General features: G+C 36.6%; 1 protein-coding gene and 1 pseudogene across 5 annotated transcripts in view; both read left to right on the top strand.

Moving 5' to 3' along the window:
* DIAPH2 (diaphanous related formin 2) overlaps window positions 1-16,314 on the top strand; it is a 1,009,576-nt gene that overhangs the window by 126,464 nt on the left and 866,798 nt on the right. The window lies entirely within an intron of this gene.
* On the top strand, window positions 6,087-8,279 carry LOC116881762 (annotated as a pseudogene).

Genomic DNA, 16,314 nt, shown 5'->3' with positions numbered 1-16,314 from the left:
TTTGCCCATTTTACACAACCTGTCACAGCCACTCAGTTTGACTTTTATAATGCAAAAGCAACCATAGAAAATCTGTAAATAAGTGAGTATGCTTGTATTCAGATAAAACTTTATTTGTAAAAATAGGCTGCCGGCTAGATTTGGCCCATGGGCCATAGTTTGCCAACCCCTGCTCTATAGTATTCCATTATATGAATATATCAAAATTAACTTACTTAATTCAAATTTTGCCAGACATTTGTGGTTTTGTTATGAATACTGTTTTATGTTTGTTTTTGTATACTTATGCATGCATTTCTATTTGGTATATGGAATTACCGCATCATAATTTACATACATAGATTACCCTACAGCAATAACGCCAAATGGTTTTCTAAAGTAATGATTAATTTATACCTCTAACAGTAGTTAAACTCATCATCAGTTATCAGTCTTTTTAAAAGATATTTTCTTTACTAATTTAACTTAAACTTAATATGTGATATTTTCATTTTAAGAATTAAAATATTAGAGACTTCATGTATCAATTTATATTTAATCAAAAACTCCCTATAGAAAATTTGATACGTTAGCCTCTAACTTAACTAATTTTTTTCCTTAATTCTAATATGCTAACAGCTCCACAGCATACATTATTTATTTTATGTATTGGACTGACTTTTATTCTCAACCAATGTCTATGTTGCCATACTTTGGCCAACTCTAAGCCAAGGAGGGTAGGTGTTGACCAAGCAAGACCAAAGAAATTACCTGGAGACAGAGATCGAGGGTTAGTTTTATTGAGGGAACTTTCTTACAGGGAGTTCTGGAGTGGTAGACAACAAAGCATCTACTGCTGGAACCTACATGTGGCAAGCTTTTATAGTATAGCAAATAGCCTAGCAACTGTCTACAGCCTTTTTCCTCCTGTGTGGCCAGTGTTCCAAGGAGATCAAGGCCTGCCATCCAGACATTCGCCACACCTAGAGCCCTTGACCCTGAACATTGAACAACATGTTTCTTTTCATATCCTATTGAATGGGAATATAGAGGGAGGATAGGATCTGTGTATTCTCAAGATAGTGATTAACAGGGGCATTCAGAGTGTGCTTGCACAAACCAGTCATCTAGCACATACCATATAATGTCTCATAATATTATCAGTATAGCCATGTAGAACAAAGGAAAATACTTTAATACTAGATAACATAATTTCTGCATATGTACTCTAATTAATAACCTTTTCCAAGGGTATCTTTTACCTTTATCTTGGAGTCCAGATGTGAAGAATTTTTTTCAGATGTCATCTTCTTCAAACTCCTTGGCATTTGATACCATCCACTACCCATTCTTTGAAACTTTTGTGCTATTTACTTATCTGTACCCGGCTTCTATTTCCTAGTTTTCCATCTTCCTGCCCCAATAATTTTGCCTAAGTCTGAGTTTTTATTTGAGGCCCTGTTTTCCTGCTAAAATTTGCTTGCCATGTTGAATTCATATTATCAACCTTATGTAGGTGCTCTTATTGATCTAGACTTCTCATCTCCTTCTGGTCTTATTTTCCAGATACCTAGAAAGTATCACTATTTCATCTCATCTTTTCAAATTTAATTATCTAAAGTGAAACTCATAATATTTACACTTTATTCTCTCTTCTTTCCAACCCCCCAAAATCTCCTATTCTTTCATATCCATTTAGCAAATACATATAGTGGAAAGAAGTGTTTAGTTAAGCTTTGATAAATAGCAAGTAATAGAGTAATTTCTCTTCTTGGTTAAATGGAAGGTAAGGGAAGGAATAAAAGTTTTACAAAACTCTTGTTAGGAATGAAATTTGTAGCTGTATTCAAAATAATATGAAATATTGTTAATATTTGTTCAAATATAAATCATTTTTCAGTCATAATTTGGGATAGTTAAGCAAGTTAATTTTGGAAAACAGTACAGAAGTAGTGCTTTATCATTCTAATTGAACAATGATCATAGTTCACTTCTTTCTGGTGCCTTAGAAATAAAGCTACAAATATATGCTAAAATTTGAAAATAATTTATTCAGCATAAATAAATGATAACTATCATCTTGAAAAAGGAATTGCTTCTGGGTAGTAAGAAAAAGCATGTCTTTGCAGGGAAGCACTGATATCTTCTGAATCTAAATGGGATTAATTTAAAACTTTTGAGAAAAGCATATAATTTATCAGAGTTTCATTTTCAAATGTGGAAACCCTTAATCTTATAGGAAATAAGGAGAGTCACTGAAATTCTTTAATAACCCTGACATACTGCCAAAATGTAGGCAACACTGAAGTAGATTCCTTGATGATAATCATGGGAACATAATAGAGTTGAATATAGTTAAAATAACATATATTTGGGTGTCTTTGTTCCAGGCATTGCTGTAGCAGCTTATGCATACTGTATAGTGAAGAAAGAAAAAAATACATGCATATATATCCATATCCATATAGACACACAAACACACAGACATATACACACATATATACACATCACTAGCTAGCTAGACGAAATCTCAGATGTAAATGCTATGGTGAAAATAACTGAAGAAGAGTAGGGAGTATCAGGGATGAGAGTTGCAATTTGAAATAGGGTGCTCAGAATGGGCCTTGTAGTGACATTTGAGTACAGACAGAAATAAGGTAAGGGAATTAGTCAAATACACATCTTGTATCGTGTTTATTTGTTGGGTTTTTATTTCTCACTCCTGAAGGGATTTGGTACCTGAATTACTTAGTAGATCAAAGCTAAAGAAAAACATGATACACTGATATTTTCTGCCTTTGGTAACATCAGAGAACCCTGCTAGGGAAAACTTAGTCTATGCTGAGGAAATGTTTTGCCTGGACTTGTTTTATTGCCAGTGCTATCACTGGAGTTCCATGTTGCCTATAGTCATTGAGGGTAGAGTATTTTTTTTTAAAGATTTTATTTATTTATTTGACAGAGCCAGAGATCACAAGTAGGCAGAGAGGCAGGCAGAGAGAGGGGGAAGCAGGCTCCCTGTTGAGCAGAGAGCCTGATGCGGGGCTCGATCCCAGGACCCTGGGATCATGACCCAAGCTGAAGGCAGAGGTTTTTTTTTTTGTTGTTGTTGTTGTTGTTTTGTTTTGTTTTCTTTTTAAAGTTATAATTTACAACTATTCATTTAGTATATTAAAAAAAAATTTGGGGCCCTGCTCTTTTTTTTTTTTCTTTTTCTTTTTAGCGTAACAGTATTCATTGTTTTTGCACCACACCCAGTGCTCCATGCAATCCCTGCCCTCTCTAATACCCACCACCTGGTTCCCCCAACCTCCCACCCCTGCCCCTTCAGAACCCTCAGATTGTTTTTCAGAGTCCATAGTCTTTCATGGTTCACCTCCCCTTCCAATTTCCCCCCACTCCCTTCTCTCCATCTCCCCTTGTCCTCCATGTTATTTGTTATGCTCCACAAATAAGTGAAACCATATGATAATTGATTCTTTCTGCTTGACTTATTTCACTCAGCATAATCTCTTCCAGTCCCATCCATGTTGCTACAAAAGTTGGGTATTCATCCTTTCTGATGGAGGCATAATACTCCATAGTGTATATGGACCACATCTTCCTTATCCATTCGTCCGTTGAAGGACATCTTGGTTCTTTCCACAGTTTGGCGACCGTGGCCATTGCTGCTATAAACATTGGGGTACAGATGGCCCTCTTTTTCACTACATCTGTATCTTTGGGGTAAATACACAGTAGTGCAATTGTAAGGTCATAGGGAAGCTCTATTTTTAATTTCTTGAGCAATCTCCACACTGTTCTCCGAAGTGGCTGCACCAACTTGCATTCCCACCAACAGTGTAAGAGGGCTCCCCTTTCTCCACATCCTCTCCAACACATGTTGTTTCCTGTCTTGCTAATTTTGGCCATTCTAAGTGGTGTAAGGTGGTATCTCAATGTGGTTTTAATTTGAATCTCCCTGATGGCTAGTGATGATGAACATTTTTTCATGTGTCTGATAGCCATTTGTATGTCTTCATTGGAGAAGTGTCTGTTCATATCTTCTGCCTGTTTTTTTTTAAAGATTTTATTTATTTATTGGACAGACAGAGATCACAAGCAGGCAGATAGGCAGGCAGCGAGAGAGGAGGAAGCAGGCTCCCTGCTGGGCAGAGAGCCCGATGTGGGGCTTGATCCCAGGACCCTGAGATCATGACCTGAGCTGAAGGCAGAGGCTTTAACCCACTGAGCCACCCAGGCACCCCTTCTGCCTGTTTTTTGATATGATTATCTGTTTTGTATGTGTTGAGTTTGAGAAGTTCTTTATAGATCCTGGATATCAACCTTTTGTCTATACTGTCATTTGCAAATATCTTCTCCCATTCTGTGGGTTGCCTCTTTGTTTTGTTGACTGTTTCCTTTCCTGTGCAGAAGCTTTTGATCTTTATGAAGTTCCAAAAGTTCATTTTCGCTTTTGTTTCCTTTGTGAAGGCAGAGGTTTTAACCCACTGAGCCACCCAGGTGCCCCAAGTGTGGAGTATTTTACTATAATATTTCCACACCTGATGAAATTCACTTAGATTGAAAACATTCTTTCAGGTCAGGCCCTTAACCTGCTTCTTTTTGAGTGCAGATTTACTAGTCTAAAAATCAAATGAGGGGTACCTGGGTGGCTCACATCATGATCCCTCACTCCTGGAACTGAGCTCTGAGTCTCTGTCAGGCTTCTTGCTTAGCAGGGAGTCTGCTTCTCTCTCTCCCTCTGGCCCTCCCTCAGCTTGTGTTCTCTCTCTCAAATAAGTAAGATCTTAAAAAATCAAATGAGAAGAAATGTGGGACGGTTTACTGGAAAAGCCTAGGCAGTGTGAAAGCATTGTAACAGTGACTTTCTGGAGGTAATTCTTCTGATGTTATTAACTACTGAGTGAAATAATGTTGGGTATTTCTGGCTAGGTAAAGGTAAAGGTAGGTAACACCTTAGGGTAGTAGTCAGATCACAGAGTATAGGAAATTATTGATTGCAGTTATGTAGCATCCGTCCTAGTCGCTGATTTTCCCCATTATTTACTGTTGTTGTAATTGAGAAACTTGGAAAAAATGGAAAATGAAATTAGATTACAGAGCTCTTAGTTTGTTATATTACTGCTAAGTATCATTGGAATAAATACAGATGTAATTTTACAGGCTGCTTAGTGATTATTCTATACTGAAACCTAATAGTTGTATCGTGGATTTTCATTTCAGTATTAAGAATTCTAAAATCTATTTGGGGAATTTTCCTTTCACTTTTAAGAAATTTTACAGATAAATCCTCAGTTTTCCAATATGGCAGTGTATCACTGATATCCAAGCAAGAACATACAGGGCTTATAATGTAAAGAATTAAAAGTTAAAAATTACATTATATAGGTTCTAACTATGTATGTATGATCCAATATGTTTTTGCTTAGTTTTCTGACTTCTGGTTTCTTTTAATCTGGACTTGCTATTTTAACATTAAATGCATTCATATTTTTGGTTAGCCAACAAAATGTGCCTGTGTATGTGCATGCACGCGCGTGCACACACACACACACACACACACACACACAATTTTTGCAATAAGAAAGGAGAAGTATAGACATAATGGAATCATTGGTGAAGGAAACCAGGTCAGTAATAATCCAGCTAGACCAGTGGACAACTTTAAGTAAGGCAGGGAGTATAGGTTAATGTCAGTGGTGTAGACACATACGTTTCAGTGTTGAAGAGGAATCAATAGTGTAGGAAATTGAGAAATAGTCTGGGACCCAGGTACAGTGTCTGTGCTAAGGAGAAAGTCCTAAATAGAGGTCAGAGATGCTAGGTAGAGGACAGAGGATGCTAGAAATGCATTAAACTTGATGTGGGGCTAAAGGTTTTATAAACCATGGGCTTTCCTACCCAAGAGCATGTTAGCACAGTAAGGACACTTAGAAGAATCTGGCCCATGACGCTCAGATTGGGTTGCTCCTACATCTACTGTCCATTACAAAGTGAGATTTGGTGTTGTAGAAAAACAATAATTAAAAATCTCCTGAGGACTCATTGAATGCGGGGCTAGATCTTTGGAAAGCTGTGTTCTTCTCAAGCTGAGCCAGGACCACACTGAAGCAACCATGTCTAAGGGACCTGCAGTTGGCATTGATCTTGGCACCACCTACTCCTGCGTGGGTGTCTTCTAGCCCGGGAAAGTGGAAATAATTGCCAATGATCAGGGAAACCAAACCACCCCAAGGTATGTAGCCTCCACAGACACCAAACAATTGATTGGTAATGCTGCAAAGAATCAAGTTGCGATGAACCCCACCAACACAGTTTTTGATGCCAAACACTCGATTAGACGGAGATTTGATGATGCTGTTGTCCAATCTGCTACAAAGCATTGGCCTTTTACGGTGGTGAATGATGCTGGCAGGCCCAAGGTCCAAGTAGAATACAAGGGAGAGACAAAAAGCTTCTATCCAGAGGAGGTGTCCTCTCTGGACAAAAATGAAGGAAATTGCAGAGGCTTATCTTGGGAAGACGGTTACCAATGTAGTTGCCACAGTACCTGCGTACTTTAGTGATTCTCAGCATCAGGCTACCAAAGATGCTGGAACTATTGCTGGTCTCAGTGTACTTGGAATCATCAGTGAGCCAACTGCTGCTGCTATTGCTTATGGCTTAGAAAAAAAAGTTGGAGCTGAAAGGAATGTGCTGATCTTTGATTTAGGAGGTGGTACTTTTGATGTGTCAGTCCTTACTATTGAAGATGGGATCTTTGAGTTTAAGTCCACAGCTGGAGACACCCACCTAGGTGGAGAAGATTTTGACAACCGAATGGTCAGCCATTTTATTGCAGAGTACAAGCACAAAGATAAGAAGGGTATCAGTGAAAACAAGAGGGCAGTTCGTTGTCTCCATACTGCTTGTGAACATGCTAAGCGTACACTTTCCTCCAGCACCCAGGCCAGTATTGAGATTGATTCTCTGTATGAAGGAATCGACTTCTATACCTCTGTTACTCATGCCCGGTTTGAAGAATTAAATGCTGACCTGTTCCATGGCACCCTGGACCCTATAGAGAAAGCCCTTTGGGATGCCAAATTAGACAAGTCTCAGATCGATGATACTGTCCTGGTGGGTGGTTCTACCCATATACCCACTATTCAGAAACTTCTCCAAGATTTCTTCAGTGGAAAAGAACTGAGTAAGAGCATCAACCCTGATGAGGCTGTTGCTTATGGTACAGCTGTCCAGGCAGCCATCCTTTCTGAAGACAGATCTGAAAATGTTCAAAATTTGCTGCTGTTGGATGTTACTCTACTTTCTCTTGGCATTGAAACTGCTGGAGGAGTCATGACTGTTCTCATCAAGCATGATACTGCCATTCCTACCAAACAGACACAGACCTTCACTAACTACTCCAACAATCAGCCTGGTGTGCTTATTCAGGTGTGTGAAGGTGAGTGTGCCATGACCAAGGACAACAACCTACTTGGAAAGTTTGAACTCACAGACATACCTCCTGACCCTCGTGGTGTCCCTCAGATTGAGGTCACTTTTGATGCTAATGGTATCCTCAGTGTCTTTGCTGTGGATAAGAGCACAGGAAAAGAGAGCTAGATTACCATCACTAATGACAAGGGCCGCTTGAGCAAGGAAGATACTGAGTGCATGGTCCAGGAAGCTGAGAAGTACAAAGATGAAGATGAGAAATAGCAGGACAAGGTGTCTTCCAAGAATTCACTTGAGTCTTACGCATTGAACATGAAAGCAGCTGTTGAAGATGAAAAACTTCAGGGCAAGATAAATGATGAAGACAAACAGAAGATTCTTGACAAGTACAATGAAATCATCAGCTGGCTTGATATGAACCAGACTGCAGAGAAGGAAGAATTTGAACACCAGCAGAAAGAACTGGAGAGTCTGCAACCCCATCATCACCATGCTGTACCACAGTGCAGGGGGAATGCCAGGAGGAATGCCTGGAGGCTCCCCTGGTGGTGGAGCTCCTCCCTTTGGTGGTGCCTCCTCTGGGCCCACCATTGAAGAGGTTGATTAAACCAACCTGAGAATGAATAGGTCTAGCATTGTTCCACACACAATATTCAAAGGACCCAAATTTGTAGCAAATTCCATGGCAGTTGTAACATTGAGCAGCTATAGCAAAAAAACTGGGCATTCTTGATCCTTGAATATGGAGTATGTGCACAGGGAAAGGAAATAAACATTGCACTTTATAAGCACTGTATTGTTAAGTGGAATATGCAATGTCTTAAATAAAACTGTATTTAAAATTGGCAAAAAAAAAATCTCCTGGGGACTTAAAAAAAATGTCACCTATTTTTGAGGTCTATTTTTCATGTGAATTAAAAACAGCCAATTATATCTCAGAGAATAATTGATATAAAAATAGTGTAATTTTTGGCCCACTCATAATTGGGACCATTTAGTTTCATGATCCTTTGTATGACACATCACACTAGTTCCTAGATACTTAATAAAGGTGTTACCCTTCCTGCTCTCTTACATCTTCATAATGGGGCTGACTTAACAAATACTTACTAGATTGACAGAATTCTACCCAGCATTGATTATTAACTCAAATGAGGCATACATGTAGAATAAAGAATGTAATGATAAAATTTATAAAATGGTATCAATTTTATACCTGTATCACTCTAAGGGCTAATCATTATTCTAAAATAAAACAAAAAGATTTTTTATTAAGCAGAGGAAAAAAATTCTGTGCATTTTTTCCCCATCCTGCCTCCTATTTTGAATCTGTCTGCAAGTCTGATTTAAATCCTCCTTAAAAGTTTACATTAAAAAACATATGCACTTTACATGGATGTGGTGATGCTTAATTATCCATTAAAGAAGACATTTCACATTTTCAACATGAATGGTTTCTTACTCTAAACTTTTTTTTTAAAAAACATTAATTCAACAAGGGAAGGCCAGCAGTGCAAGCAATAGTTGTAGATGTTTTTCAACTATAGCTGTCAGGAGCGTATGTTGAAATACATTTGAAATACCACATTGTGGGTTGTGGGGGGACCTTTAATGGAAATCCAGATAACACCAAAAAAGAAAAAAAAAAAGGTCATTGCCATTGGACTATAAGATTAGCCTAGAGTTTGATTTTATGTCTTTTTAATGGTATCATTATCCAAAGATCCCGCATCATTTTCTCTTAAATTTTCTTCTATTGATGATTATTTTAAGATACATAATGTCAGGTATCTTTACCCTCTTTCTTCATTCAAAAGTGGCTTCTTATGCTACCTTGAACAGCACTGTTTTTATGTATTTTAAAAGTATTTTAAGGGCACGTGGGTGGCTCAGTTAGTTAAGTGACTGTCTTCGGTCCTGGTCATGATCCCAGAGTCCTGGGATCAAGTCTTGTATCAGACTTCCTGCTCAGCAGGAGTCTGCTTCTCCTTCTGACCCTCATCCCTCTCATGCTCTCTCTCTCACTCTCTCTCTCAAATAAATAAAATCTTTAAAAGAAAATAAAGGTATTTTAAAGATGTTCTTAATTGCCTATACATGTTTTATTGATTGATATATAAAATGAAATAGTAAATTATTTTTTTAAGATTTTATTTATTATTTATTTGACAGATAGAGATCACAAGTAGGCAGAGAGGCAGGCAGAGAAAGAGGAAGGGAAGCAGGCTCCCCCCTGAGCCGAGAGCCTGATGTGGAGCTTGATCTCAGAACCTGGAATCATGACCTGAGCCAAAGGCAGAGGCTTTAACCCACTGAACCACCCAGGCATCCCTAAAATAGTAAATTATTATTAAGTTTTTTGACACCCATCCACAAATGTTTTCTGATATTCCATGGTGATTTTGCATGCTGCTCCATTAAGTATTTGATGTAAACAAGATCTCAATCTCTCTGTGTCTTTCTCTGTCTCTCTTGATTCCACCTTTTCTTTTTTTTTTAAAGAATTTATTTATTTATTTAACTGAGAGTGGAGAGAGAGCAAGAGAAAGCACAAGCAGGGGGAGCAGCAGAGGGAACGGGAGAAGCAGGCTTCTCACTGAGCAGGGAGCCTCATGTGGAGCTTGATCCCAGGGCCCTGGGGTCATGACCTGGGCTGAAGACAGGATACTTAACTGACCAAGCCACCTAGGCACTCCTGATTCCACCTTTTCTAAAGACTTGAATATAATCTCTTTTCTCTAAATAAAACAAGATGGGATCAGGAGGGAGACAAACCATAAGAAACTCTTAATCTCACAAAACAAACTGAGGGTTGCTGGGGGGAGAGGGCCCAGGAGAGGGTGGCTGGGTGATGGACATTGGGGAGGGTATGTGCTGTGGTGAGTGCTGTGAAGTGTGTAAACCAGGCGATTCACAGACCTGTACCCCTGGGGCAAATAATACATTATATGTATTTAAAAAAATAAATTATAAAAAAAATCTCTTTTCTCTGTAGTAGCTGGAAGATAATAATAATAATAATAATAATAATTTATTCAAAGTAGGAATGAATCAATATGCTTGCAGAGACCTGCTCTGTTCTATATGGTTATCTTAAAAAATATTGTGGTAAAAACATACAACATGAGATCTCACCTCTTAACAAACAGATTTTAAGTGTATAGTACAGTATTAACTACAAGTACAATGTTGATTTCTGGCACTTTTCATCTTGTATGAATGAAATTTTATAGCCATTAAGCAACTCCTGATTTCCCTCTCATCTTAGCACCTAGGAACCACCATTCATTTTATCTTTTGATGAGTACAGAGATCTTTTCAAGATACCGATTTCACTTATTTTCTTTGCTGGATCATATGGTAGTTCTAATTTTAATTATTTGAGAAATTTCCATACTGTTTTCCATAGTGGCTACATTATTACATCCCCATTATACGTGTTCCAGGGTTCTAATATTTCCATATTCTTGCCAACACTTTTATATTTTTTAAACATATTTTTTGTATTTATAGTAGCCATCCTAACAGATACAAGGTGATATCTCATTGTAATTTTGATTTTAATTTCCCTGATAAGTGATGTTGATATCTTCTCATGTACCTGTTAATCATTTGGATTCTTTGGACTAAATATTCAAGTCCTTTGCCCATTTCTTAATCAGTGTATTTGGTTTTTCGCTATTGAATTATAGGAGTTGCTTACATATTTTGGATTTTAATCACTTATTTATTTTTTTATTTGTTCCCATTGACTTTGGAGTACTATAAAAAAATATACTGCATGAGTGCCTGACTGGCTCAGTCAGAAGAGCATGTCATGAGTTTGAGTCCCACATTGTGTGTAGAGATTACTTAAATACATAAATCTTAAAATAAATACTGCCAACAACGTCAAGGAGTTTACCTCCTATGTTTTATTCTAGGAGTTTTATGGTTCTGGTCTTAATTAAAGTCTTTAATTCATTTTGAGTTAATTTTTATATATAGTGTCAGGTAGTGGTCTAGTTTCATTCTTTTTTCTGTGTCTGTCCAGTTTTCCCAACACCATTTATTGAAAAGACTGTCCTTTCCCCATTGTGTATTCTTGCCTCCTTTGTCATAAATTAATTGACCATATATGCATGGCTTTATTTCTGGACTCTCTTTTCTGTTCAGTTGATCTATTGGTATTAGTTTATGCCAATACCATACTCTTTTGATTACTAGAGCTTTGTAGTGTAGTTTTAAATCAGGGAGCATGATACCTCCGGCTTTGTTCTTTCTCAACATTGCTTTGGATATTCTGAGTCTTTTGTGGTTCCATACACATTTTAGGATTCTTTGTTCTATTTCTGTGAAAAATGCCATCAGAATTTTGGTAGGGATTGCATTGAATTTGTAGATTTCTTTGGGTAGTACGGACATTTTTTTTATTATTAATCCTTTCAGTCCATGAGCACTAGATACCTTTCCATTTATTTGTGTCTTCAATTTATTCATCAATGTTTTACAGTTTTTAGTATATAGGTCTTTCATTGCCTTGGTTAAATTTAGTCCTAGGTCTTTTATTCTTTTTGATGCCATTGTAAATGGGATTGTCTTAATTTCTCTTTCTGATAGTTCCTTATTACTATATAGAAATGGAACCGATTTCTATATATTGATTTTGTATTTTGCCACTTTAGTCTTTTGCTAATTTCTAAGAGTATTTTGTGGTCTCTAGGGTTTTCTATATATATAATCATTTCATCTGCAAATAGTGACACTTTTGTATCTTCCTTTTGTGTTTGGATGCTTTCTATTTTTCTTGTCTAATTGTCATAGCTAGGATTGCCAAAACTATTTTGAATAGAAGTGGCAAGAGGGAGCATTCCTGTCTTGTTCTCGATCCTAGAGGAAACACTGAGCTTTTCCCATTGACTATGATGTGTTCTGTGTGTTTTTTGTATATAACCTTTATTATGTTGAGGTGTGGTCTGTCTATAGCTACTTTTTTGGGAGTTTTTAAAATCATAAATGGAAGTTGAATTTTTTGTCGAGTGCTTTTTCTGCATCTATCAAGATGATCATAAGATTTTTATCCTTCGTTTTGTTAATACAGTATATCAGATTGATTTGTAATGCTGAACCATCCTTTCATGCCTGGAATAAATCCCACTTGATGATGGTGAATGATCTTTTAATGTATTGTTGAATTTGGTTTGCTAATATTTTGTTAAGGATTTTTGTATCTATATTCATCAGGGATACTGGAGTATAATTGACATCATCATCTGCTGTTGCTGCTGCCCTTTTTTTCTTTTTTTTTTTGTAGTGTTCTTGTCTGGTTTCAGTACCAAGGTAATGCTGGCTTCATAAGATGAGTTTGGAAGTGTTCCCTCATTTTCTGTTTTTTTTTTGGAAGAGTTTGGGAAGGATAAGTATTAAATCCTTGATTGGAAGAATTCACCAGTAGAGCTGTTTGGTTTTGGGCTTTCATTCACTGGGAAGTTTTTTTTTACTAGATTCAGTTTCCTTGCTGTTAATTAGTCTATTCAGATTTTCTATTCATGATTCAGTTTTTGGATGATTGTTTTCTGGGAATTTATCCATTTCTTCTGTTTTATGCAGTTTGTTGGCCTATAAGTGTTCATAATATTTTAGATCTTTACTATTTCTGTGGTATCAGTTGTAAATACTCTTTCATTTCTGATTTCATTTATTTTAAGCCTTCTCTTTTTCTTGCTGAGTCTAGTTATGATTTGTCAGTTTTGTTTATCTTTTCAAAGAAACAGCTCTTAGTTTCACTGACATTTTCTATTATTTTTTAAGCCTTTATTTCATTTATTTCCACTCTGATCTTTAGTCTTGCTTTTTTTCTACTAACTTTGACCTTTGTTCTTTTTTTCCTAGTTCTTTTAGTTGTAAAATTAAATCCTTTACTTGGATTTTTCTTGTTTCTTGAGGTAGGTTTGTATTACTATGAACTGCTTTTGCTGCATCTCATAAATTTGAGGTTCTTGCATTTTCATTTTCATTTGTTTCAGTATTTTTTAATTTCCTCTTTGAATTCTTGAATCCTTGGTTGCAGTAGCATGCTGTTTAATCTCTGTATTTTTGTGATTTTTTTTTCAGTTTCATTCTTCTGATTGATTTCTAGTTTCATAACATTGTGGTTGGAAAGATGTTTGATATGATTTCAGTCTTCTTAAGTTTATTGAAATTTGCTTTGTGAGTTAACATGTGGTCTATTTTGGAGAATGTTCTGTGTGCACCTGACAAGACTATACTATGACTATATATTTGCCAAAATACAAGACAGTATTTTATGGCTTTTGGATGGAATGTTCTGTGTATATTAAGTCCATCTGGTCTAATGTGATGTGTAAGGCTGATACTTCCTTTATTTTTTGTCTGGATGATTTATTCATTAATCCAAGTGGGGAGTAAAATCTCTTATTACATTGGTATCAATTTCTCCCTTTAAGTCTGTTAAGATTTGCTTTATATATTTAGGTACCTCCTATTGGGGGTGTGGATATTTACGAATGTTATATCCCGTTAGATTGAACTTTTTAGCATTATGTAATACCCTACTTCGTCTTTTTATTGCAGTTTTTGTTTTAAAGTCTGTCTTGTCTGTTAAAAGTACAGCTACTGCAGCTTTTTTTCATTTCCATTTGCATTGAAAATCTTTTTCTTTTCTTTCCACTCATTCTCTGTGTCCTTAGATCTAAAATGAGTCTTTTGTAAGCAATATATAGATGTCTTTTTTAAAAATTCTTGCACCCATTCTGTGTCTTTTGATTAGAAAATTCAGTTCAATTACATTTTAAGTAATTTTTGATAGGCATGGACTAATTGTCATTTTGTTAATTGCATTTTGGCTGTTCTTGTAGTTTTTCTCTGTTCCTTTCTTTGCTCTCTTCCCTTATGGTTCGATGAATGTATTTAATGTTATGTTTGGAATCCTTTCTCATCTTTTGTATAACTGTTGTAGATTTTCTTTTGTGGTTAGCATGAGGTTCACATATAAGTCTGTGTGTGTGTGTGTGCATATGTGTGTATATGTATGTGTGTGTGTAGATGTGTATGTATGTGTGTACGTGTATATATATAGAGACTCTCTCTCGTCTCACTTTGTCTTTCTCTCTCTTTCAAATTTGAATGCATTCTAACAACCACATTGTTTTCCCCACTACGTATGTTTTTTGTCATATTTTATATTTTTATTTTGTGTTTCCCTTAATTTATTGTAGTAATTGTTAATTTTACAACTATTTCTCCTTTAACCTTCAACTAGCTTTGTAACTGGTTAATCTGCTACCATTACTATGTATTTGCCTTACCAGCAAGATTTTACCTTTTTTTTTAAAAAAGATTTATTTATTTATTTATTTGACAGACAGAGATCACAAGTAGGCAGACAGGCAGGCAGAGAGAGAGGAGGAAGCAGGCTCCCTGCTGAGCAGAGAGCCCAATGTGGGGCATGATCCCAGGACACTGGGATCATGACCTGAGCTGAAGGCAGAGGCTTAACCCTCTGAGCCACCCAGGTGCCCCAAGATTTTACTTTATATGTTTTATATGTTAATGTCTTTTTTCCAGATTAAAGAAGACCCTTTAATATATCTTATAAGGCTGGTTTAGTGTTGATCAACTCCTTTAGCTTTTGCTTGTCTGGATAAAAATGTATTTCTCCTTCATTTCTGCTTAATAGCCTTGCCAGGTAGTGTATGCTTAGTTGGAAGTTCTTTCCCTTCAGCACTTTGAATATATCATTGCTACTTCTTTCTGGCCTGTAGAGTTTCTGCTGAAGAGTTGGCTAATCATCTTAGGTGGTTCCGTTGTAGGTACCAACTTGTCTTCCTTTTGCTGCTTTTAAGACTCTCTTTTTATCTTTGTCGTTTGACATTTTCATTATAATGTTTCTTGCTGTGGATATCTTTGAGTTCAACTTATTTGGAACTCTTTGTGCATCCTGGACCTGGAAATCTCTTTCCTTCTCCACATTAGGTAAGTTTTCAGCCATTGTTTCTTCAAATGACTTGTCTGCTCCCTTTTGTTCTCTTTTCTTTCTGGTACTCCTATAATGCAAATGTTATTCTGCTTGAGCTGTCCCATAGGCTTCTTAAGCTATTTTCACTTTTTAAAATTCTCTTGTCTTCCTGTTGTTCTACTCAGGTAAGTTCTACTGCCTTATCTTCCAGGTCACTGATGCATTCTTCTATATCATCTAGTCTGCTGGTGAGCCCTTCCAGTGTATTTTTCATTTCAGTTATTGTATTCTTCAACTTTTTTGTTTGGTAATTTTAAAATATTTTCTGTCTCTTTGGCGAAGTTCTCACTGAGTTCTTTTACTCTATTCCTGAATTTGGTGAGTATCTTATGTCCCTTAATTTGAACTTCTATCAGGGAGATTATTTATCTCTGTTTTTTAAATGTCTTTTTCTGAGGTTTTGTTTTGTCCTTTATTTGGGATCACATTCCTCTGTCTCATTTTGCTTTAGTCTCTGTGTTTGTTTCTGTGTATTAGGCAAAACAGCTACCTCTCCCAGTGTTGAAGGAGTAGTCCTGTATAGGAAATGGATCTTACTGTCCAACCTTGCCCTAGCTCTTAGTTGTCTGTTGAACTTTTGTGATTGTCTAAGTAGCCCAATTTATTCTATTTATTTTCTATTTCTATTTCTATTTATTTATTTATTTATATTTATATTTATTTATTATTTATATAGATCCCAGTTGTTGAGGGTGTGCCAGGATCTGTCAGTGTTCCAAAGGGAATGAACTCAGTCAGTACATAGATTTAGATTGATTGGACACCAGACCCTTAGCCAGTAGCTTTTAAAGTATGCAAAAATACACATTCTTGTGGGGCTGCAGTCATGGACCCTGATGACCTTCAGATTAGATTAGGAGGTGTGCCTTGGGTGACAG

The sequence above is a fragment of the Lontra canadensis genome, unplaced genomic scaffold (assembly GCF_010015895.1).
Source record: "Lontra canadensis isolate GAN:19392208 unplaced genomic scaffold, GSC_riverotter_1.0 scaffold77, whole genome shotgun sequence".
Taxonomy (NCBI): Eukaryota; Metazoa; Chordata; class Mammalia; order Carnivora; family Mustelidae; genus Lontra; species Lontra canadensis.
Note: the sequence above shows the minus strand (reverse complement) of the source record. Positions and strands in the feature narration are given on the sequence as shown.